This window comes from Rhincodon typus, chromosome 4 (genome assembly GCF_021869965.1).
Source record: "Rhincodon typus isolate 14 chromosome 4, sRhiTyp1.1, whole genome shotgun sequence".
In the NCBI taxonomy this organism is placed as follows: Eukaryota; Metazoa; Chordata; class Chondrichthyes; order Orectolobiformes; family Rhincodontidae; genus Rhincodon; species Rhincodon typus.
In genome coordinates, this window is record NC_063335.1 from 27,673,654 (window position 1) to 27,698,808 (window position 25,155).

General features: G+C 42.2%; 1 protein-coding gene across 1 annotated transcript in view; it reads right to left on the minus strand.

Moving 5' to 3' along the window:
* sulf1 (sulfatase 1) overlaps positions 1–25,155 on the minus strand; it is a 270,640-nt gene that overhangs the window by 215,763 nt on the left and 29,722 nt on the right. The window contains exon 3 of the mRNA XM_048595683.1: positions 11,402–11,510. The gene's annotated coding sequence lies outside the window, so the exon portion shown is untranslated. The remainder of the gene's footprint in view (positions 1–11,401; positions 11,511–25,155) is intronic.

The window sequence follows — 25,155 nt, forward strand, 5'->3', positions numbered from 1 at the left end:
GAAACATTACATAGGCCAAACTGGAAGAAAACTGACAATAAGGATACACAAACACCAACTAGCCTCCAAGAGACATGACCAATTCTCACTGGTCTCAATACACATGGACAAAGAAGGACACGAATTCGTCTGGGATAACACGTCCATAATAGCCCCAGCCAAATGGAGACATGCCAGGGAATTCCTGGAGGCCTGGCATTCCAACCTGAACTCCATCAACAAACACATCAAACTGGACCCGATATACAAATCACAGAAAAACAGAACCAGAAGTGATGCCAACCACCCCAGCAAACTGAGGTGCATAAATAACAAGTGGGATAGAACACCAACACTTCACCGGAGGCGCACTGATAATGTTACCTAGCAGGGTGGCGAAACGTCTGCAACCAAAGACACCGGCTCGGCGAGCATGTCTACAACCTCATGGTTTGACAATGTACCAAACACCACCATCGCCATGCCTGTGTCTTGTTCCACCAGCAGGACTGACCCAGCAAAGCTGGTGGCATAATTGGTGGTGGGGGGGATCATTGCCTTGTGAGTCCTGAACATTGATTCAAAACCCCATGAAGTATTGTGTCATCAGATCAAACAGGAGCAAGGAACCCTCGTGCTGATTATCATATCATGGCCCCACCAGACCCTTACCCGCATCTGACAAATCAGTGTTCTGCCATGCTGAACAGTACTCATAGGAAAGCACTGAAGGTGGCAAGGGTGCAGAGCCTACTCTTGTTGGAGGACTTCAATGTCAATCACCAAGGGTGATATGGTATCACCATGACTGACCAAGCTGGTCAGGTTCTAAAGTTGCTAGAACTGGGTCAGCATCAGGCGGTGAGGGCACTAACAAGTAGGAAAAACATACTTGACCTGATACTCACCAGTCTACTGGCTGCAGTTGTATCTGTCCATGACAGTATTGGTAACAATGACCACTGCACAGTCCTTGTGGAGACAAAGTCCAGTGTTCACACTGAGGCAATCTTCCATTATATTGTGTGGCAATAACACAGTGCTAAATTGGATAGACTTCAAACAGTTCCGATAACTTAAGAGTGTGCCATTACTATCAAGCCTGGGATCAACCTTGGTTTAACGAAGAGTGCAAAAAGGCATGTCAGGAGCAGCAAAAGCTTTTGACGTGTCAATCTGGTGAAGGATGCCAAACAGCGGAAATAGCATGCAAGAACGCAGTCCCACAACCAATGGATCAGATCAGAGATCTGTAATACTGTTACATCCAGTCATGAATGGTGGTGGTCAATTAAACAACTCACTGAAAGAGGAGGCTCCACAAATACCACCATCCTTGAGGGAGCCCAGCACATCAGTGTGCAGGTCAAAAACTCTCCGCTGGTTGGACTCATACCTGGCCCAAAGGAAGATGGCTGTTGAACGTCAGTCATTACATTTCAACATGTCATTGCAGGAGTTCCTTAAGGGTATGGAGGTTTTCTACTGCTGTATGGTTTACACATTGGTTCCTGGGCAGGTGCACAGACAATGTGAGCATTGTTGACGTGCTGATAACTCCTGATCCACCTAGTTGTCCTGATTGAAAAACCAATCAACTGTCTCTTGGAAAAAGAGCCCTGAGCACACACCCATACTGCTGCTGAGTCCAGCAATCCTCCCCTGCTGCTTAAACAAGAACAGGTAAATAGAACTCACAATAAGGTCCAGTAACTTAAAACTGCAACACTGCCTTCCACAGTTACCTTTGTTCAAAGCAGTAGCCTTTTTTCTATCTTGGGCCACAATCCAAAATTAAAGATAAATAAGATGATGTGGTCTTTATCACACTGAGCAAACTTCAGTGGATATCATAGAGCTGGCTTCAAGCTCCTTTTGGTGAAACATTGGGCAGGGAGAAAGGGCAGTTCAACTGCCAGCAGAAGCTGGGGTGACATATGCGTTCTGCTGCAGAGGACTTAGATGAGGTTTTTGATCGGTCAGCGACATGGAAAACTGGTGTAAATGCACATAAGCATGCTTGTGGTATTGGCAAGGCACCAAAAAATCCCGTTGTCTTTGCCAAGGAACATGGAGACGTCTGCTCCAATTTGGCACAGGGATTTGTGCAGAACTCGACATCCGTCCTTTTCACTGTGAAAAGGCTGACCACAACACCAGTTACAGATCCAGCCACGATGCAATATCTGAAGGCTAATGTCTCAGCTTCACTGCACCCCACCCTCATTACTCATCAATGAGCAATCTTTGCCACAGACAGAAATCACTCAACATCTTAGTGCTGAAGAGCAAGTTCAGGCTGAGGCATGAAATCTCAGCTTGATGCCACGTAGTCTCAGACTGCTGCCATCATGGCTGCTGAGCCCAGTAGATCTCAAAGGGGCATGTTGGCTCTCAAAGCAGTGCAGCAATCATTATTCCAATAGATTATTAGGATGCGCCAGCCTGTGGGGATCACCATGGAGCATGTACCTGCCGATCTCTCTCAATACAACTACAGCTGTACTCCCCTGCCATTCTAACAATGTCCTTGCTGTAACCTGTCAGAAAGCCAGTCTAGACTGCAACTACCTATGCCAAGGTAGTGCAGCCCGAAGCTGTGCTTCAAGGTTCGGAGATGCTCAAGGACATTTTGCAGTCTCCCCCAATGAACGTGAACAACCTTCCACCAGGTAACTCAGGGATCGTTGATTCATTGCGTAAGCCAAGGAAAGGCACACACAAAATAAAGACTAAAGGAATGCAAAGGCATTCTGTCTGTTTTATTGGAAGTGCTGTTGGATATGTTATTCAACCATGTCTTTTAATTCAGGACTGCGGCCAAGAGAACATGGTGATAAACTATGAAAGAGGGAGTAGTTTCCTGGCAGTCTAGTAGTTAGGATTTAGGATTTTCACGACCCGCCTGGCTTCGATTCCCAGTCAGAGAACAAAGGTTTATTAGCAAAGCAAACTCAAATGACTAACTTCTGCTCTTATGTCTTGAGGTCTAATGGATGGAATTGTGTGGAATTGAGCAGCAAAGATGATATGAAGATGTTTTTGGAGAATTGTTGTCTGAACAGTGTCTCCTGTACAGCCAGTCTAGAGCAATGACGTAGCAGAGACCTGCTTCCTCCTCATGATGTGTTTGCTGAAGATCAGTTCATAGGGGATATACACTCATGGAAAAAGAGTTTAGATGAAGTTGAGACCAAGATATAGCAGATCACCATGAATTTGGAGACACAGCATTAAAGGACTTGCCCATGCATTCCAGGCAATGTTGGAGAAAACCTGTAGTTTGCCTCAGGACAGTTCTGGTGATATTGTGGCTCTTGTTTTATGAACATTGTCCATGTGTAGTTAGGCAGCAAAGGCCAGTCAGGTATTCAGTCTCTGGTTCATCTTGATGCCTCCCTCCTGAGTATCTCCTGGAGACAGAAATCCCCCAGCAATGCCAAAACAATTGTCTTGACAACTATTAACACTAATCCAGTGAAACTGTTGGATTTCAAAAAAGAGCAGGAAAACTCATTTTAAATTCCATTTAATTCAATAATTGGTAATGCTGGGATGTTTTAACAGTTAGCGATATAAAGTATATAAGAAGCAACACAATTAGCATCAACTTTTTAACAATGAGCAAGTTTCTCCTTTAGCAATGTTTAGAGATATGGCCTTAATACCCCAAAATATTCAGTATTACTAAATAAGGGAGAGTGCAAAAGGAAAAAAAAAATGAGGGGTCAAGGGAAACCAGATTATCAGTACTTTGATTATTACACTTTTCAAGTAGTGGTCAAAAAAAGATGTATGGTATATTTGCTTGGCTGTACCATATAGAGAAAACTTGTGCAGGGCAATTCACTTGTGGTTAGTGGAACTATCAAAATTCTGTCCAAAGACCCCAGACCACTGGTCATAAGAGGATGCTCGTGTTGATCAGCAGAGAGAGAGGCAATCATGGGTGTTGATGGTTTATTCTTGTACATTGCTGCAAGGGACACCAAGTTATACAGTGAGAAAAGAGGATGTTGATGGTTGGATCACCATTTGCATGGAGATGCAACAAGAATACTTGACTGCCAGTCTGATGTCTCAAAAGCTACAGGCTGCATAAATTAACACACAGAACCCTATGTTATTAGGCAAAAGGAACTAATATATGTATTGCATCATTGTCATGGCAAAAATGGGTCATGGAGCCTGCCAATCTTTGCTGCATTCCTACGGCAACACCCTGACCAATCAGAGTCTCCGTGTCTAGTCTGCGAACTAACTAATGACCAAGCAAGATCCTTTTAAGAATCTGATTTCTGTTCAAAGAAATGGAAATTGAATATATGAGGCTCATGAATGTTTAAGATCTTAAGAATCCGCAAGATATGCGTTGCTGGTAAAATAGTATCCAGAAAACTCGGGCAGATTGGAAATAATTGTCGAAGGATGCTGGAAGTTTTGACCTCATGTGGCAGAAAGAAGTGAACGTCAGCTGGAGAACTGTGTATAACTGTGATACTATTCTTTTAATGTTATATGTCTGTTACAACCATGATATAAAGGGTTCCATAAGACTTTAGTTAGTTAGTATGAAATGCCTTACCTTTAAGTCGATGCAAGAGATGACTATTAATCAATGTTTAATCCACATGTTTAGTTTGTTTGCTCTGGTAAAATTCTTAAAACAAAAAGTAAAAAAAAACTGAGGTACAAGATTTCATCGGTCATTGCGAAATTGAAAGGTAGCAGTTCCTGTGGAGGTAGTAACAGTAAGTGTGGTGGGGTCAGTAGAAAATTACAAAATACTTACAGCTTTTTGGCACTAAATTCAAATTCCTTCCATCTAAAAGTGAAACATTATTTTGTTACAAACAACAGAATTCTGCAATTGTCATATTTTCTATCAAACCTAGATCACTGGAAGACCAAAACTGTAGAGTCAAGACCTCAGCATGATCCCCACTCCATTGTCACCAATTCCAGTTTATCCAATCAATGAGTTACACTGCTTACTTTTATTCATTTACGGGATAGGAGCTTCACAGTCTGAGACAGCATTTATTGCCCATCCCTAATTGCCCTGTTTGCATCCTCCACATTCCATCTTACCTACACCTGATTCTTCAACTTCATCTCTTCTGTCATAAGGGACATTAGTCTGAGAATGAGGAGTAAGTGCCTATCAAATTGACAACCCAAAGAGCAATAGCCCTGCCCACTTGGCTGTTTTCAGGTGAGACTGGACTGTACCTAATATCAAGCCAAGAAGCTCACCTCCTTTCACTTAAGTTGCTTTGGAAGCTGAAGATCAGATGGAAGGACAACATACCAGAAACCAAGGAGCTTACGCTGGATTGCTACACAGCCACAGCATATTGAGACAGCTGAGTTGGGCTGGTCAAATAGCCAGAATGCTGAACACATGTTTACCAAAGTGAATCTCCTATGAAAGACTTGACTTTAGGTTGCATTCTCATGAAGACAAAGGAAGCACTAGAAAGATCACATGAAGGCTTCACTCACCAGTTTTGATATCAATTTCAAATCTTGGCAGCAACTAACCCAGAATCATTACACCTGATGCAACCAAATAAAACAATTGGTAGAGTCTCCTGTGAAAGCAAGTGCATGTCAAAGACATAAAGAAAACACAAGGGAAGAAAATCCCAAGTCAGCAACTTGTCCAAAACACAATCCTCAGAGAAAATGGAAGTCAGATTTAACTTTTTAAAAGCTTTTTGTTGTACATGTAAGGTTAATTTTGTATTTAAAGGGAGGGATTTGTTTTTTTAAATCCTTATAGAATAATTATTTAATTGCATTCAGTATGAACAGTTGATTCACTTGTTTTCCTATATATATATATATGATCACTGTCACTTGGCCTTGGTCCCTGCTCCAAAGGAAGTCCAGGAGACAGTAAGGACTGCAGATACTGGAAGCGAGAGTCAATAAATGTGGAGCTGGAAAAGCACAGCAGATCAGGCAGCATCTGAGGAGCAGGGAAGTCAATGTTTTTGGGCCACAACTGTGTCCTGACGAACGCTTTTTGGCCCAAAACATTGACTTCCTTGCTCCTCGGATGCTGTCTGACCTGCTGTGCTTTTCCAGCTCCACATTTATTGACCCCAGAGGAAGTCTGCCTGGAGCTGGAAAGATGTGCCCAGCAACAAGCTGCTTCTATTTCTGCTCCATCCACCTCCTTCTGATCTCCCTCTTTCACCAACAGGAACAGTTTCTTTGTCCAAACCTGTTAGGATTTTGAACACTCCATCAGTTTCCTCTTACTCTTCTCAGAAAGGAATAGCCCCAGCTTCTCTAATTTATCCACAAAACTGAAACTCATCACCACTCTCTCCATGCCATTTCTTTTGCTTTCCAAACTTAGACTGGCAAGAGACACAAAACACTCCTATAGATATTTAAACAGTAACAGAATCTGGGATGTGGGGTCACAGTTTCAGAGAAAGGGATAGGCCATCTTGGACAAAGATAAGGAGAAATTTCCTGTATCTGTATGATAAAATTTCTTATGTCCTTGTAATGCTTCTTACAAATTTTTACAGGTCTCATTAATTTCTTCTATAAGGCTCACACACTCTTCATCAATTCTCCATCCTGGAGACTGCAGATACTCAGTCATCAAGTACATTCAATTTATAGGTTAATAATTTGTTTTGGCAGCTGAGAGGATTAAGGGACATGGTGCTAATTCAGGAAGATGGACTTGAGGTAGACAACAGGCTACAAACATGTTGGGTGGTGGAATTGGCCTGAAGGGCCAAAAGGTCTAGTCCAGCTCCTAGCTCTTATGTACTTATGAGGTGTTCTGCACTACTTCTTTCAACTTATACAATTTTTCTTAATAGCTTTGACAAGTCTCATATACTCCTCCAATTATATGTCAACTTATATCAGGATTTTAAATCATCAACAAATATAGTGAGCCAATTGTTTAAGAGATCTTATTCTCTCTTACTCTTAGCAGCTGATGACTTGAATACTCGTCTCAATGGGAAATATCAGGCTTTGACAAGGGGATGCAATGATTTCCTTTCTGGGTAAACTTCATATCTACTGATTTTCAAAATAATTACCTTTTCATTTTCCATGTCAAGTTTGTTTTTCAAAGACTATTCACACAGCAGCATAGGGATTTCATTATTAAATCAGTACATACAAAATAGCTCACTCCAGCTATTTTCCATGGTATTACAACTCTCAAGTATCATCAAAATATTGTCATTACCAAACCTGAGGCAAGTTGTATTTCTACACCCCTTAGTCATGCATCAATCTTCCTACTTAGTGAATCTAATTAGCATTTTGACAAATCTGTCTCATCTATCTTTTGAAGTATAAGCAGTACGTATTTCCACATAATTAAATGAGTCCACAATGAACACATTCATCACAGCATTAAACTCCTTGGACCAACATAATTTGTTTGAATCCATCAATATTTATCTTCTTCATTGTGTTATTTAAATCAATGTCTCTTTGCTTTGGTTAGTTTTGGAGGAGGTTCTGACTATTTAAGATGGCAGCTGATGAGCCAAAGGGGCAGTTTGCTTTGTTCTATATGTTGATGAACTTCCTGTTGGAGCACTGAGTCACACTGAAAGGACTTATTAACACTTCCAATTGATTTGCCCAGTGCTGTGTTGTTATTTTGTCTTCTGCTGCAATAACCATATATGCATATGATGTCTTCATCTCTATTATGCAATCTGTAATCCTTCCAGTATATTGATGCCAGTGTACAGTATTTGAGTTATTTGAAAACCAGGCAAACATTGATACTGCTAATATTTGTATCACCGCAGAATATCTCATTTTTCCAGGAAAGCTAAAAGAAATGACTACTTTCCCAAGAATTTTGTTAAGGCAGCCAACATCTAATCCAACAGAGTTTCCTTCTTCAACAGCCGAATGTCAATTAGAACCATATCTTAGCACAACACAGTAAGTGTAACACTGCTGCTAATCAGGAATTGCCAAATTGGACTTTGTCAACCTTTTATACAATTAAGTTCCATGACATTCTTCCAGGGGAATATACATCTGTTTTCTGAAATCTAGCACAAATGTTTCATTTATCAGAGTCAGAAGTCACACGACACCAGGTTATAGTCTAAGGTTTATTTGAAATCACAAGCTTTCAGAGCGTAGCCCTTCCATCAGGTGACAAAGGGGCTACGCTCCGAAAGCTTGTGATTTCAAATAAACCTGTTGGACTTCAACCTGATGTTGTGTGATTTTTGACTTTGTCCACCCCAATCCAACACTCGCACCTCCACGTCATTTATCAGATACTTCCAGTTGTACTTCTTGGAGAAAATGACAGTACCAAGGCTATACTTTGCTTCCACTTTTGTGGGGCTGTATGTCCCACTTCAATCTTCCATTGGTCATATGTTACAGTCTTCAAGGATATCAGAGGTTAACCATACCACAACAAGTTAAACTTATTTTTGATTATTTCCACAATGGTCAATAGGATTGTACTTATATGTGAAATAAAATGAATGGTTTCCAACGTCCACTTAGGCAACCATTCTCTGGCCATATACTAACTGAGGTAGCTAGTGGTGAAGGGTAGAACTGGTGCCTAATATTTAAAAACTTACATTTTCATTTATAGAAACAAAGAAGCCTTTCCAAGCTCAACCACTATTGTTTCAGCTTGCTCCTATATATACACATGTGAATCTCCAGTTAATGTCCACCAAGTGAATATTATACAATACTCAACTAATATAAAATTAATCATTTTTACTGCAGAAGTAATGTACTGCTGATAAAATATACATTTTGTCAGAACTTTCCATCTTGTACTCATCAAGATAATTCACAAGAATACAAATTCAAGTGATAATTCTACAATTACAATTGAGGAGAGTGCTGATTGGTAGTAATGTTGTCATGGTGATGTCATTAACAATGATTGACATTTAACAGCCAGGCTTTGTTTAAATTATATACTAGGCAGGAGACTCTGATTGGTCAGGGCAGATGTTTTACCCCATCATACAAATGAGTAATGTGATACATTAATTGCAGTGTTGGTGTGATGCAAATATGTAGGATGTATGCCCCAAACGCTATTGGATCATATCAAACAGAAAGTCTCTTTGGCTATTCACAACCAGTAAGGTACCGACTGTATCCAACCAACCCAAGCTTGCAAACCTCACAGCATTCTGCAATTGGAATACATTTTTTGGATAATCCTAAATAGGCAGGGCATTATGCTGATAACTCATTTTGGATTGTCAGTTGGGCTTTGAGTGTGGAGCACTTAGGTGTCCCAGAAACTACATATGTGAATGCTCAGAGCCCTGTTCTTTGCAGACAGAGATAACATTTACATGCACTGCACCATTTCAACTCAACAAAATAGGAGACATTAGGCTTCATTTCTTAGGGCAGTGACCTGATTAATTAGAGTCAAACTACATGATTTAAAACTTAAACAAAGTCTGACTGTTAACTATCAATCAGCATTAATGGGTGCATTCTCCATGTCAGTGCCTCTACCAATCAGAGTCCACATGTCAACCAATCAGTACTCTCCTCTCCTGCAGCATAATTGTAGGTTTTTCCCTTGAATTTGTTCTCTTGTGAATTGTCCTGATAACAGCAAGGCAACAAGCTTCATCAAAATATGTCTTTTCTCAGTAATACTAATATCAAATTAACAATCCATCTGTCTACTATGTTCAGATTTAGATTATAGCATTGTTGGCTTAACAACCAACTTCTGCAAACTTAAACTAAATTAAAAACTTTGTTGCCCATCTGTTATCCCACACAAAATTCTGATCACCTATCACTATTCCATTTGCTGAACAAAATTGGTTCTCCACCTTGTTAATATTGGTTTGCCAACTCATGAAGAAAAAATTTCATTTAAATGTCTGAATTGCTTTATTAGCCTCAACCCTCTCTATCTCTTTAAATACGTTTAACCCCACAAACAGCACCACACTGTCTTCTCCCCATCCCCAACCCTGCTTTCCCAAAATCATCGTGCACGCTTGCCTTCATTAGTCAAAGCATTGAGTATAGGAGTTAAGACATGATGTTGCAGCTGTACAGGACATTGGTGAGGCCACTTTCAGAATACTGCATACAGTTCTGGTCATCTGGTATAGGAAGGATGTTGTTGAACTTCAGAGGGTTTAGAAAAGATTTACAAGATTGTTGCCGGGACTAGGCGGTTTGAGTTATAAGAAGAATTGAATAGGCTGGAGCTGAATTGGCTGGGACCCAAAACATTAACTCTGGTTTCTCTCCACAGATGCTGCCAGAACTGCTGAGCTTTTCCAGCAATTTCTGTTTTTGACCATAAAAGTGCAGCCACTTTAGCTAAGTCGTCCTAATATTTCCTGCTGTGGTCTACAGTCTACTTATTGATTATGCTTCTGTGAAGCACTAAAAAGTGCTTTATAAATGCAAGTTGTTGTCATTATTATTATTACCCATCACTTCCAGACAGAGATCCGTTGGGTATAAAAATAGGTATGGTTTTTGCTCCCAGCTGGCCAAGTGTAGTTGTAAATTTAGCAGAAATAGGGAAAGAAGGTGTCAAAGTACATTTGAAGTGACTTTTTATGGTAACTGTGCTGATAGAATATCCTAAGATGTTTAACTTATGATTGAGCTTTGCGGTCAAATTTGAACAAACTGCTGCCCCTTGAAATATTTTTCCAGGAAATGAAAAATATGTGGAAACAGTTTATATGCTATGCAGTCATCGAACAGGAAAGTTCTCACAAGCACATGACTGAACAGTTCTGTAATGCACCACTCACTGGCGATAGACATATGTCTCCAAATGTAAACACAAATAAATTCATCTGAAGCAGTACTGACAGACTTGTAAATCCTGTTAAATTGTAACCTTCTCAAGCACCTGCAGATACTTTAGCTGAGTGCTTTCCTTGATTAGCACCCCATTGCTCAGGCACATATCAAACCACTTAATGGAAAAACCTTTCCATTACACTTCAGCCTGAAAGCATTCATAAGAAAAACAAAAGAAGCACATTTCTATATTTAGCAAGAAGAATTTCTTACAATCTACACTCTTGTGCAGAATTCATGAGTGCTGATGTTTTCAATTGACAATATGCTGCATTACAAATGAAGCAAGAAATACACTATTAAAGCTTTATTTTCATTTTGGTTATTTCTGGCATTCAAAGTCCACTTCCGTGCAAAGTTAACAAAATATTTTCAAAATCATTAAAATAAAAGCAATGACAAACGACAGGATGATCCAGCATCTTTATAATTTTAGCCTTAAAATGCCTCAATTTCATATTTAACTGCTAGATATGAGGCTGATTGCAAATCATGCTATGTTCTCTGTAACTTCAAAAGAATTTATGACTGCACCACTATAAAAGTGGCAAAAATAGTTACAGTTTCTTACCTGGACACCAGTTTTCATTCAGTTTTCTTTAAGGCTTTGGTATGTCGATAGTGATTAATACCGAAGTAACTAATCCTTCATTAAACACAATTATCTTCAATAACAGAATCTGCAATTACAAATAATCACAAAAGAAACACTCAAAATTTTGACGAGAACGTATTAAAGAAATGCTGCTGGCAGATGTTACTATTCCGTAAAATGTAATTTCCGCAGCTAAAACAAACAGTAAAAACAGTAACTGCAGAAAACAGGCTGACAATAAATTGGAAATATGAAAGAATGGAAATTAGGAATTGTTCAGAAGATCTTCATTTTAACATAGCTTGCAAAAAAATTAGCTGTGATTTGGATGATTTATGTTGTGATTTATGTTCTCCAAAGTGCCCTACACACTGGCTCAGATTGTGGCATCAGGAAGTGGCAGATAAGTTTATTTTTTAAACACTGTTTGTGTTCCATCATTATGAATTTCCTGATAATCTGCAGGCTAACGTAGCAGGTACCTATCTGTCCAAGATACCCAGTTTTCTGAGTTTTTTTGTGGCAATATGTGGTGAAAGGAAGAGTGGCAGTAAGACTGTGTATTGTTTTTCCCTTCATTGCCAGAGCCAAAGTATTATTGGTAAAACAGGTAACACAGGGAGTGCCTGCATTTTGCATGTCATGCATCCATCATTGCTCAAACTCAGAGTGATGCTGAGCTCTCAGCATTGCTGCCTCCACAGACCTTCTTTGATCAGAAAATGTATGCTGTAAAAACAAGTTCTCAACAGGTGTGAAGCTCAAGCTTGCGCAGTTGCATCCTACTCCACTCCGTGCTCTAATTTTCTTTTTATCACATCAATCAGAAAAAGAATGCTGAGGCTCTAAAACATTGCTGCAATGAAAATCATCTGTAATTCTGACATTCTAAGTCACAGCTTATCACATGACTAATCTAAAGCATTCTGCAATTTAATAATAGTTAAACACTCAGTCAAAAGAAATGCAGCAAAGGGACATTTGCGAAGGTGTTAAAACTGTGAACGTTTATACAGCATCTATTGCAGCCATTCTCTAACAATTGACCTAAAAAATGGTTCGTACTGGCAAGGTACCACAAACTGGATGCAGTCGAGAATCACTCTACAAGGAGGCTCAAGACACACCAGACATTGTGTCTTACGGGCCTACTTCTGGTTTACCCTCCTCCACACATATTTAAAAACATGGTTTTTTCAATGACCAACTCCAGTAATCTCTTTAAGGACTGCTGGCTTCATCTCATGAATCCTGAATCAGCTGAATAAAACTCTTAAGTATGATGCTAAGTCTCCTATTTGCATATGCAAAGAGTTCAATACTCGATTCAGATATTGGCCAAAATGCACTACTCACTACATTCTTGATGTGATTTTATTTAATTATTTATTGTCATGTGTACTTAAATACAATGAAAAGCTTTGTTTATGAGCAGTACAGGCAGATCTTAATAAGCAAGGTCTTACAGATCATGACGTGAAAAGAAAAACTAGACAGAGGCATACAAGTTACATCGCACAGGGCGTGCGCTAGGCAAGATCAACATTAGCAAGATCAACATTTTTTTAAGTTAGAGAGTCCATTCATCAGTCTAATAACGGTGGGAAAAAGCTGTTATTGAACCTGTTGGTGCATGTGTTCAAGCTTCTGTATCTTCTGCCTGATGAAGAGGTTGTAGGACAGCATAACCAGGGTGGGAGGGGACTTTGATGATGTTGGCAGCCTTTCCTCGGCAACAAGAAGTGTAAATTGAATAGATAGAATCCCTACAGTGTGGAAACAGGCCCTTTGGCCAACAAGTCCACACTGACCCTCAGAGCATCCCATCCAGACCCATCCCGCTATAACCCACCTCATCTACACATTCCTGAATACTACAAGTAATTTAGCATGGCTAATACACCAAACGTGCCCATCTTTGGACTGTGGGAGGAAACCAGAGCACCTGGAGGAAACCCACACAGACACAGGGAGAATGTGCAAACTCCAAACAGTCAGTCGCCTGAGGGTAGAATCGAACCCGGTTCCCTGGCACTGTGAGGCAGCATTGCTAACCACTGAGCTGCCGTGCCGCCCCAGATGGAGTCCATGGATGGGAGGTTGGCTTCTGTGATGGTCTGGGCTGTGTACGCAACCTTCTGTAATTTCTCACTGTCCTGGGCAGAGCAGTTCTTATATTAGGCTGATATGCACCCAGACAGTATGCTTTCTATGGTACATCTGTAAAGGTTGTGAGGGTCATTATGGACATGCCAAATTTCCTGGGCTGCTGGAGGAAGAAGAGATGTTGTTGTGCCTTCTTGACTGTCACATCTATGTGGGAAGTCCAGGACAGGCTGTCACCTATTGTCACTCTGAGGAACTTGATGCTTTCCACCCTTTCAACCTCTGTTCCATTGATGTAGGAGGCGTGTTCTCCTCCATTCTTTCTGAAGTCAATAATCATAAGAACATAAGAACTAGGAGCAGGAGTAGGCCATCGGCCCCTCGAGCCTGCCCCGCCATTTAATAAGATCATGGCTGATCTTTTTGAGACTCAGCTCCACTTACCCACCCACTCACCATAACCCTTAATTCCTTTACTGTTCAAAAATTTATCTAGCCTTGCCTTAAAAACATTCAGCGAGGTAGCTTCAACCACTTCACTGGGCAGGGAATTCCACAGATTCACAACCCTTTGGGTGAAGAAGTTCCTCCTGACCTCAGTCCTACATCTGCTTCCCTTTATTTGAGGCGATGCCCTCTAGTCCTAGTTTCACCTGCTAGCGGAAACAACCTCCCTGCCTCCACCTTATCTATTCCCTTCATAATCTTATATGTTTCTATAAGATCTCCCCTCATTCTTCTGAATTCCAATGAGTATAATCCCAGTCTACTCAGTCTCTCCTCATAATCCAACCCTCTCAACTCTGGAATCAACCAAGTGAATCTCCTCTGCACCCCCTCCAGTGCTAGTATATCTCTTCTCAAGTAAGGAGACCAAAACTGCATACAGTACTCCAGGTGTGGCCTCACCAGGACCCTATACAGCTGCAGCATAGCCTCCCTGTTTTTAAACTCCATCCCTCTAGCAATGGCAGACAAAATTCCATTTGCCTTTTTAATTACCCGCTGCACCTGCAATCCTACTTTTAGCGATTCATGCACAAGGACACCCAAGTCCCTCTGCACAGCAGCGTGCTGCAATTTTTTACCATTTAAAACATAGTCCATTTTGCTGTTATTCCTACCAAAATGGATGACCTCACACTTATCAACATTGTACTCCATCTGCCAGACCTTTGCCCACTCACTTAGACTATCTATATCCCTCTGCAGACTTTCAGTGTCTTCTGCACACTTTGCTCTACCACTCACCTTAGTGTCATCTGCAAATTTTGACACACCACACTTAGTCCCCAACTCCAAATTATCTGTGTAAATTGTAAACAATTGCGGTCCCAACACTGATCCCTGAGGCACACCACTAGCCACTGACCGCCAACCAGAAAAACACCCATTCACCCCTACTCTTTGCTTTCTACGGGTCAACCAATCCTCTATCCATGCCAATACATTACCCGTAATACTGTGCAACTTAATCAGTTCTTTAGTTTTGCCAATATTGAGAGAGATTGTTATCATTGCACCATGTCACCAAGCCCTCGATCTCCTTTTTGTACTTTGACGCGCCATTGTTAGTTATCTGTCCTACCACAGTGGTGTCATCAGCAAACTTATAGATGGTGTTCATTCAGAATTTGACAATACAGATGTGGGTGTACAGTAGGGGGGAGTACAGTAGGGGGCTGAGAATGCATCCTTGGGAAGCTCCAGTGTTGAAGGTTGTCATGGAGGAGGTGCCGTTATCTATCCTCACTGATTGCTGTCTGTGGGTCAGAAAGCTGAGGATCCCATTGCAGAGGGCAGAGTTTTGAGAGCAGTCTGAAGGGGATACTAGTATTGAAGACGGAGCTGTAGTTGATGGGCAAGAGTCTGACATTGGTGACCTTGTTATCCAAATGTTCCAGGGATGAGTGCAGGGCTAGGGAAATGGCATCTGCTGTGCACCAAGTTCACTGGTAGGCAAATTGCAGGGGATCAAGTTGGGCTGGGAGAGCTGATGTGGGCCATGACCAGCCTCTCGAAGCATTTCATGATAATGGAGGTCAGACCCACAGGGCAGTAGTCATTAAGGCTCATTGCATAAATTTTCTTATGTACTAATGAAGTCCATGACAGTGGTGGCATACACTTCTGGGTTTTCCGTTGAGTACTTGAATACTGTCCAGTCCACCAATTCCGAGCAGTCCTGGAAACGGTATTCCACAGCCTCAGGCCAGCGTTCTTTCTGTGAAGGATTCTCCCATTTCAGTTTCTGCTTGTAAGCTGGGAGGAGGAACACAGTGTTGTGATCTGATTTTCCAAAGTATGAATGGAAGAATAGAGCGGTAGGCATCTTTATGGTTGTGTAGCAGTGGCCCAGGATGTTTGGTGCACTGGGTGGGTGGGTGGGTGGGTGAGGGTGTGCAGGAGATGTGTTGCTTGTATTGTACATTTACTGTGGTAATTAGAACCATAGAAAAGTTACAGTGTAGAAAGAGACCATTCAGTCTGTCACATTCCTGTTGGCTAAATAAACTCGAGCCCATTCAAATCCCATTTTCCAACATGTAAACTGTAGCCCTACAGATTACAGTGCTTCAGGTGCAAGTCCAGGATCCTTTTAAATAATTGGAGGGAATCCCCCTCAAGCAGTGAAATAAGCAGCTAATTCCAGACAACAATCACCTTCTGGGTGAAAAAAAATCTTTCATCATCACTCTGGAATTCTACCAGCCACTTTAAATCTGTGCCTCGTGGTAACTGATCTTTCTATGATAGAAACAGATCTTCCCTGTACAGTGTATCCAAGCCCCCCATTAGTTTCTACACCTCAAGTAAGTCACCCTCCAGCCTGTTCCAGGGAAAACAATCCTAACTTATACAAGAACTTATAACAGGCTACAAAGCAAAGTCGAGTACAATTGCTGGCCACAATGCATCCCTCCCCACTGAGCTCAATGCATTCTTTGCTCCCTTTGAACAGAAGGTCAGTGAGATGATGTCACCTGCTCCAACATCCTCAGGTGCACCCTGTACCGACAGTCACTGCCACAGACATCAGATTGGCCTTCTTCAGGGTGAACCCACAGAAAGCGACTGGCCTGGGTGGAGTCCCTGGCTATACACTCAGATTCTGCGTAGACCAGCTGGCGAAAATATTTACAGACTTCTTTAACCTCTCCTTACTCCAATATGAGGTTCCCAATTGTTTCAAGAAGACCACTATCATCCTGGTGCCAACAAAAAATCAGGCCTTAAGAAAACATGCCTTAATGACTACAGCCTGGTGGATCTGACATCCATCATTAAATCCCACAGAGTTGTGAGCACAGCCCAATCCATCATGAAAACCAGCCTTCCTTCCAATGACTCTGTCTGTACTTCCTGCTGCTTTGGAAAAGCAATCAACATAATCAAAGTCCCCTCTCCCCCTTGGTTACACTCTCTTACACCTTCTTCTGTCAGGCAGAAGATAAAAAAGTTTGAAAGCACATACCAACAGATTCAAGAACAGCTTCTTCCCCACTGTTATCAGACTTATGAATAGACCTCTCATATATTAGAGTTGATCTTTCTCTGCAACTTCTCTGTAGCTGTAACATTATATTCTGCATTCTGTTCTATTACTTTGACATACTTATGTAAGGTATGATTTGTCTGGATAGCATGCAAAACAATACTTTTCACTGTATCTTGGTACATGTGACAATAATAAATCAAATCAAATCGAATCAATCTTTCCTCAGAGCTGCAATGTTCAAGCCCAAGCAATATTCTAGTAAATGTTCTCTGTACACACTTGACAGTAATTATGTCTTTCCTGTGATGTGGTGACTAGAACTGCACACAAAATTCCAGCAGTGGGCCTAGCCAGTTGCAAATGTTGTTCCAGCCTTATCCCTGTTCTTACATTCAATACATTGCCCAATGAAGGTAAGCATTTCGTTATGCCATCGTCACCAAATTATGTCCCCTTCAGGGACTTGTGGATATGTACTCCAACGTCTCGAATTTCTTCTCCCTCTCTCAGTGCCCTCGCTTGATTGCGTATTCCTTTGTTTTGTTTCCCTCCTCCAAAGCAAATCTTGCACTTGTCTGGATTGAGTTCCATTTACCCACTTCTTGCCCACTCAACTAAGTCAGTGATAGCATCTTGCTGTCAACAGCCATTCTCTTCACTATCAACTACCCAGCCAATTTTTGGGTCAATTTTTGTGTAAATCTCCTGATCATGACACCCACATTTAAGTCATTAAGATTTGTGACAAATAGCAAGGGACGGAAGAATTGAGCCTTGTGAAACACCACTTGAAACAGCCATCCATGTCCAATGTTTGTCTGCTATTATCCCTTATTTTCTGTCATTAAACCAATTTTACGTCCTACTCATTACATTTCCCTGTATCCCTCGGCATTTAATTTTTCTGACCAGTCTGTCATGTGCAACCTTATCAAATGTCTGAGTAAAGTCTATGTGGACAACATCCACTGTAGCACCCTAATCAATTCTTCTTATTACTTCCTCAGAAAATGGAATTAAGTTAGTTAGACATGACCTTCCCTTAACAAAACCGTGTTGACTATCCTGATCATCCTTGGAAAGCATACTATCTGTTGCATCAGGAATATGTGCTCATTGTATACCACAATAGATATTTAGTTAGCGTTTTTTGCTTTCAAAATGGGGTACTGCTTCCAAGATTCACTCCAAAGGTACAGTGTTTTTATATTAATTTTGCAGGATGTGGGATCACTGCCAGTCCAGCATTTATTGCCCTGTCCCGCGTTGCCTTTGAGAAGATGATGTTGAGCTGCCTTCCTGAACTGCTGCAGTCCACCTGCTGTACGTTGACCCACAATGCCATTATGGAGGGAATTCCAGAATTTTGACCCAGCAACAGCGACGGAATGGCGACATATTTCCAAGTCTGGATGGCGAGTGACTTGGAGGGGAACTTGAAAGTGGTGGTGTTCCCATTTATCTGCTGCCCTTGTCCTTCTAGATGGAAGTGGTTGTGGGTTTGGAAGGTGCTATCTGAGGATCTTTGGTGGATTTCTGCAGTGCATCTTGTAGATAGTACACACTGCTGCTACTGAGTGCTGGTGGTGGAGGGAGTGGATGCTTGTGGATGTAGTGCCAAACAAGCGGGCTGCTTTGTCCTGGATGGTGTCAAGATTCTTGAGTGGTGTTGGGGCTGCACCCATCCAGGCAATGGGGAGGACTCCATCACATTCCTCACTTGTGCCATGTAGATGGTGGATAGGCTTCGAGGAGTCAGGAGGTGAGTTATTCCTAGCTTCTGGTCTGCTCTTTTAGAAACTGTATTTATGTGGTGAGTCCAGTTGAGTTTCTGATCAATGATAACTCCCAGGATGTTGATAGTGGGGGAGTCAGTGATGGTAACACCATTGAATGTCAAGAGGCAGGGTTAGCTTGTCTCTTATTGGTGATGGTCATAGGCTGGCATTTGTGTGGCATGAATGTTACTTGCCACTTGTCAGCCCAAGCCTGGTTATTGTCCCGATTTCGTTGTATATGAAAATGGACTGCTTCAGTATGTGAGGAGTCGTGAATGGTGTTGAACATTGTGCAATCATCGGCAAACACTTCTGACCTTATGATGGAGGGAAGGTCATTGATGAAGCAGCTGAAGATGGTTGAGCCGAAGACACTACCCTGAGGAACTCCTGCAGAGATGATTGACCTCCAACGACCACAAACATCTTCTTATGTGTCAGGTATGACTCTAACCCCTGGAGAGTTTGCCCCTTGATACCCATTGATTCCAGTTTTGCTAGGGGCCCTTAATGCCACCCTCGGTCAAATGCAGCCTTGATATCAAGGGCTGTCACTCTCATCTTACCTTTGGAATTCAGCTCTTTTGTCCATGTTTGAACAAAGGCTGTAATGAGGTCAGGAGCTGAGTGGCCCTGGCAGAACTCAAACTGGGCGTCACTGAGCAGGTTATTGCTGAGCAGGTGCTGCTTGATAGCACTGTTGATGACACCTTCCATCACTTTACAGATGAGTGAGAGGAGACTGATGGGACGTTAATTAGCCGGGTTGGATTTGTCCTGCTTTTTATGTACAGGACATGCATGGACAATTTTCCACATAGCTGGGTAGATACCAGTGTTGTAACTATACTGGAACAGCTTGGCTAGGGGAGCAGTAAGTTCTGGAGCACAAGTCTTCAGGACTATTGCCGGAACATCTGTGGAAATATGCATTCTGGTCATCTGACAAAAAAGGTGGAACCCTGAAGATATGAGATATATCATGTCAGTAACTAGGGGTCACAATTTCAAGATTGTCAACAAGAGAGCTCAGAGTGAGATGAAAACATACATTTTTACCAGAAAGTTGGTAGGATTTGCAATGTGCTGCCTTATAGAGTGGTAGAAGACTCTGTTTCAAAACAGAGCTGGATATATATTTGGAAGTGATGAACTTCGAGGGGTACAAAGATACAGCTAGAGAATGGGGCTAGCTGGATAGTTCTTTCAGAAGCCAGTACACAAAGGGTCAAATGGTCTCCTTCTGTACTGTAACTTCTATGATTCTATATCCTATGGCCCTGAATGATAATTTCCAGACTTTGGCACAGACGATGAACAGAAAACACCACCTACAATAAAACATTCCATGTGGTTAAGCAATACTGTGAATGACAATCAGAAAACTTGAGCCTGGAGCACTGGTGAGTGAAAATTTAGCTACTAAAGTTTACAGTCAGTGATGAGACATTCTTATCTGATTATGTCCAGACATGTTACTGCGAAACTGAGTGATATAAACTGTACACTACAATATACATTTTGGAATGTTTGCTCCCCTTGCTGTTGTTTTGGGAAAATATTTATGGCAGGCGCAAAATTGCATTGTACAATATTAATATCATAAATTAACATATTTGTATGCCATTAGTGTGACTGTCATATTAATAGAGAAGTAGGTCCGAATATTCCCAATTTTTGGCCAAGTGTTACTTTTGGGAAGCATCATGGGATTAAGTTTTTAAGGTAGATTATACAAATTTAGGCCTGTTTTCCCTGGAATTTCGAAGGTTAAGGGGTGATCTGATCGAAGTCTTCAAGTTATTAACTGGAAAAGACAGAGTAGGTAAAGATAAACTATTTCCACTGGTTGGGGATTCTGGAATTAGGCGGCATGGCCTGAGAGTTATGCCCAGACCATTCAGGAGAGATGTTAGGAAACAGTTCTACATACAAAGTTTGGCAGACTTTTTTTTCCCCTTTATTCATTAATGGGATGAGGGCATCGCTGATTTGGCAGCATTTATTGCCCATCCCTAATTACCCAGAGGACAGTTAAGAGTCAACCACATTGCCGTGGGTCTAGAGTAACATGTAGACCAGATCAGGTAAGGATGGCAGTTTCCTTCCCTAAAGGACATTAGTGAACCAGGTGAGTTTTTCCCCAACAATCAACAATGGATTCACTGTCATGATTAGACTCTTAATTCCAGATATTTAATGAATTCAAATTCCACCATCTGCCATGGTGGGATTTGAACCGAGGTCCCCAATACATTATCTGGGTCCCTGGATTAACAGTCCAGCAATAATACCTCTAGCCATCGCTTCCCGTAATGTTCGGATGTTTGGAACTCTCTTCCACAAATGGCAGTAGATGCAGGATCAGTTGTGAATTTTAAATCTGAGATTTTGTTAAGCAAAGGTAACAAGGGATGTGGGCCAAAGGTAAGTAAATGGAGTTAGGCCACAGATCAGCCATGATCTCATTGAATCGCAGGTCAGGCTTGATTGGCCAAATTGCCTATTCCCGTTCCTATGTTCCCTCCATGGGTCATGGGAGTTTTTCACTCCTCTGCTAACTCATTAATTATATGTCTGTGCTCCACACTGCCCTTCCCGATCAATTGTCCGGCAACAGAGTTAGAAATGCTTGTTGGTGCAGGGACCTGCCCTTCTTTAAGCCATATTTAAATCCTAGCCACACACTGAGAGCCAGGAACTGCCCTTTGCACAGTGCTCCTGCACCATCTGATCTCAGCAAATGACCCAGAAAGGGAAGCTGGCATCTTGTTCCTCTAAGAGGGACCTGGAGATGGGAGATGGAATGGGTGACAAGTGCTCTTTCCTCCAGATAGACAAATGAGGATATGCCAGAATGCACTGCCAGAGAAGGAGGTGGAGACATATAGTAACGGTTAGGAGGCATCATAATAGGGTGGTACGGTGGGTCAGTGGTTAGTACTGCTGCCTCACAGTGCCAGGGACCCAGCTTCGATTCCAGCCTTGGATGACTGTTTGTGTGGAGTTTGCACATTCTCCCCGTGTCTGCGTGGGTTTCGTCTGGGTGCTCCGGTTTCCTCCCACAGTTCAAAGATGTGCGGGTTAGGTGGATTGGCCATGCTAAAATTGTTTATAGTGTCCAGAGATATGCAGGCTAGGTGGATTATCCATGGGAAATGTGGGATTACAGGGGTGGATCTGGATAGGATGCTCCTCAGAGGAACCATGTGGACTTGATGGGGCAAATGGCCTGCTTCCACACTGTGTGGATTCCAATATTCAATGATCTGCCCTCTAGGTGCACTATATGTGAATAGGCAGGGAACAGAGGGATACGGACTGTGTAGATGCAAAAGGTTTTTAAGTTTAGAAAAGGCACCATGTTGTGAGCATAGAGATAGTAAGAACTGCCGATGCTGGAGTCAGAGATAGCACAGTGTGGAGCTGGAGGAACACAGCATGCCAGGCAGCATCACTGGGGCAGGAAAGCTGACGTTTTGGGTCAGGACCCTTCTTCAGAAATGGGGTGGGGGGGGGGGGGAAGGGAGCTCTGAAATAAATAGAGAGGAGGGGTGGGGCTGGGGAAGGTAGGTGGGATGGTGATAGGTGAGTGCAGGCAGGCAGTGGTGGGGATTGGTCAGTGAGGTAGGAGGAGCAGATAGGTGGGACAGAAGATGGACAGGTTGTGTCAGGTCAAGGAGGTGGGGATGAGAGGGAGAGTTGGTCATGGGATGGGGTTTGGATTTTGAAACTGGTAAAATCCACATTTAGGGCATTGGGCTTTAGGCTCCCAAGGCAGAATATGAGGTGCTGCTCCTCCAGTTTCCGGGAGGCATCATTGTGACACTGGAGGAGGCCCAGGATGGACATGTCACCCAGGGAGTGGGAGGGAGAGTTGAAATGGTTCACGACTGGAAGCTGTTGCCGTTTGTCATGAACAAAGCGCACATGCTCTACAAAGCGATTTCCGAGCCTCCACTTGGTCTCACCAATGTAGAGGAGCCCACATCGGAAGCAGCGGATGCAGTAGACCACATTAGCGGATGTGTAGGTGAACCTCTGTCTGATGTGGAAGGTTTTTTGGTTCCTTGGGTGGAGGTGAGGGGAGAGCTGTAGGGGCAGGTGTAGCATTTCCTGCGGTTACAGGGAAAGGTGCAGGGGGTGGTGGGGCTAGTGGGGAGTGTGGTGTGAACGAGGGATGGCTCCCAAGATGGGATGTTCCACGCCCGAACATCTCAGATGTCCTCTTATTTCAAGGACTGCAGGACCATAACTTCCTCCCTTCGGCAGTCGAAAATGCTCTCCACCGCATCTCTTGCATTTCCCGCACTTCTGCCCTAACATCCCCTCCCCCCCCAACAAAAACAAAGACAGAATCCCCCTTGTCCTCGCATTTTTTTTTCTTTATTCATTCATGGGATGAGGGCATCGCTGGCTAGGCAGCACTTATTGCCCAGGGGGCAGTTGAGAGTCAACCACATTGCTGTGGGTCTGGAGTCTAGAGCCAGACCAGGTAAGGATGGCAGTTTCCTTCCCTAAATGGCATTAGTGAACCAGATGGGTTTTTTCCCGACAATTGACAATGGATTCACTGTCATCATTAGATTTTTAATTCCAGTTATTTATTGTATTCAAATTCCACCATCTGCCACGGCTGGATTCGAACCCAGGTCCCCAGAACATTAGCTGGTTCTCTGGATTAACAACCAGCGATAATAGCACTGGACCATCACCTTTCACAAGTGCATATCACCCCACTAACCTCCGTATTCAACGTATCATTCTCTGCCACTTCTGCTACCTACAATCTGACCCCACAGCCAAAGACATATTGCCCTCCCCACCTCTCTATGCCTTTCATAGGGACCGCTCTCTCCGCGACTCCCTCGTCCGCTCCACACTCCCCACTAGCCCCACCACCGCTGGCACCTTCCCCAGCCCCACCCCTCCTCTCCCTATTTATATCTGGCCTGCTGTGTTCCTCGAGCTCCACACTGTGTTATGTGAGAGTGTAGTCTTAGTGGGCTGAAGGACCTGTTCCTGTCCTGTCCTGTCCTGTCCTGTATTGGTCTTTGTTCTCCATTTTGTTTTATTTTTCTGAAACACTTGCAGTTTAATTGATGTGTGCATCTAAAGTGAATATTAGTCATTTATGAGAAAATTCTACTTCTCCCTTATATTCACCACAGCCTATGCTAATTGCAATTAATTTTTGAGTAAGTTAGAATTAATGAAGTGTATGGTGAATGCAATCTTACTTGCAGTTGTCATTGTTTGGTTATGTTTCTCTCTGCTGCTTTGGTATGTTTTTACAATGTTAAAGTGGCTTCATAGATGAAAGTGCTGCTGTAGGATAATCTGCACAAAATTAAGAGCATTGGAATAGGGTAAATAATGCAGCACCTGTCTTTAGGCCTGGGGAAGGACAGAGATAATAAGCCACCACAAATCATTTCTATTAGTACAGCTTCAAGCAGGAGCTAATTTGATAAAACATGATGTTCTGTCCTGAATTGTGTCATTGTAAGAGCTTGTCAAATTAAATGTGTGTCCTAAACTGCCTTGAATAAAAATCAAATCTCTTTAAACCTGAAGTCCAATAAGGTCTATAAAACCACTTGGACTTTTATTCTTATAGGCTTTGATGTCATCAAACTGCCTTAATCAGATTGCAGAGCTTCCATTCAGAACCAGCCATCAACACAGATTGGGTCATTCCTGCTTTATTGTTGCCACATTAAAACAGTATCATTTATTAGAAAAATAAATCTTTTAGTTGTCAAGACCAATAATACCGATATATTTTTTACAAATGTTCTGTACTTCATCCACTACTACCAACAACTTGTTTATTGAACAATTCTGAATGAGTTCCTTGTGTTTACTCAGAGGTTCAATATACAGTTTAGAAACTTTTTGTAACAGTTAACAATGCTAGAAACAGATGTCATCAAGCCTTTTAGCCCTCTAATGAGGCAGGAAATGAGCACCAGTATAAGCACAGCTACTTGTAAATGGATGAGTGTCCATCTGCAGTTAATAATAATCAGTCTGTTTCACCCACTACCAAAGGTGCACGTGCAAATTCAGTCCTCAGGTGTCAGTTTACACTTGCTCGGAGCTGAATTGAACGGTATGCAACAGTTTACATGAATAAACTGCAGTTCAGCATGACCTTTTCAAACACAATCCAAAGAGGCCCACGTTTCTATGGTTACACAAATTGCTATTTTTCACAACTAAAAGCCACTGATTTCACTGCACTTGCAAAAATATACCCCATCAATACTTAATTTAAAAACAAAGATGCAGATGAGGGGTAGTAGGAACTGCAGATGCTGGAGAATCTGAGATAACAAGGTGTA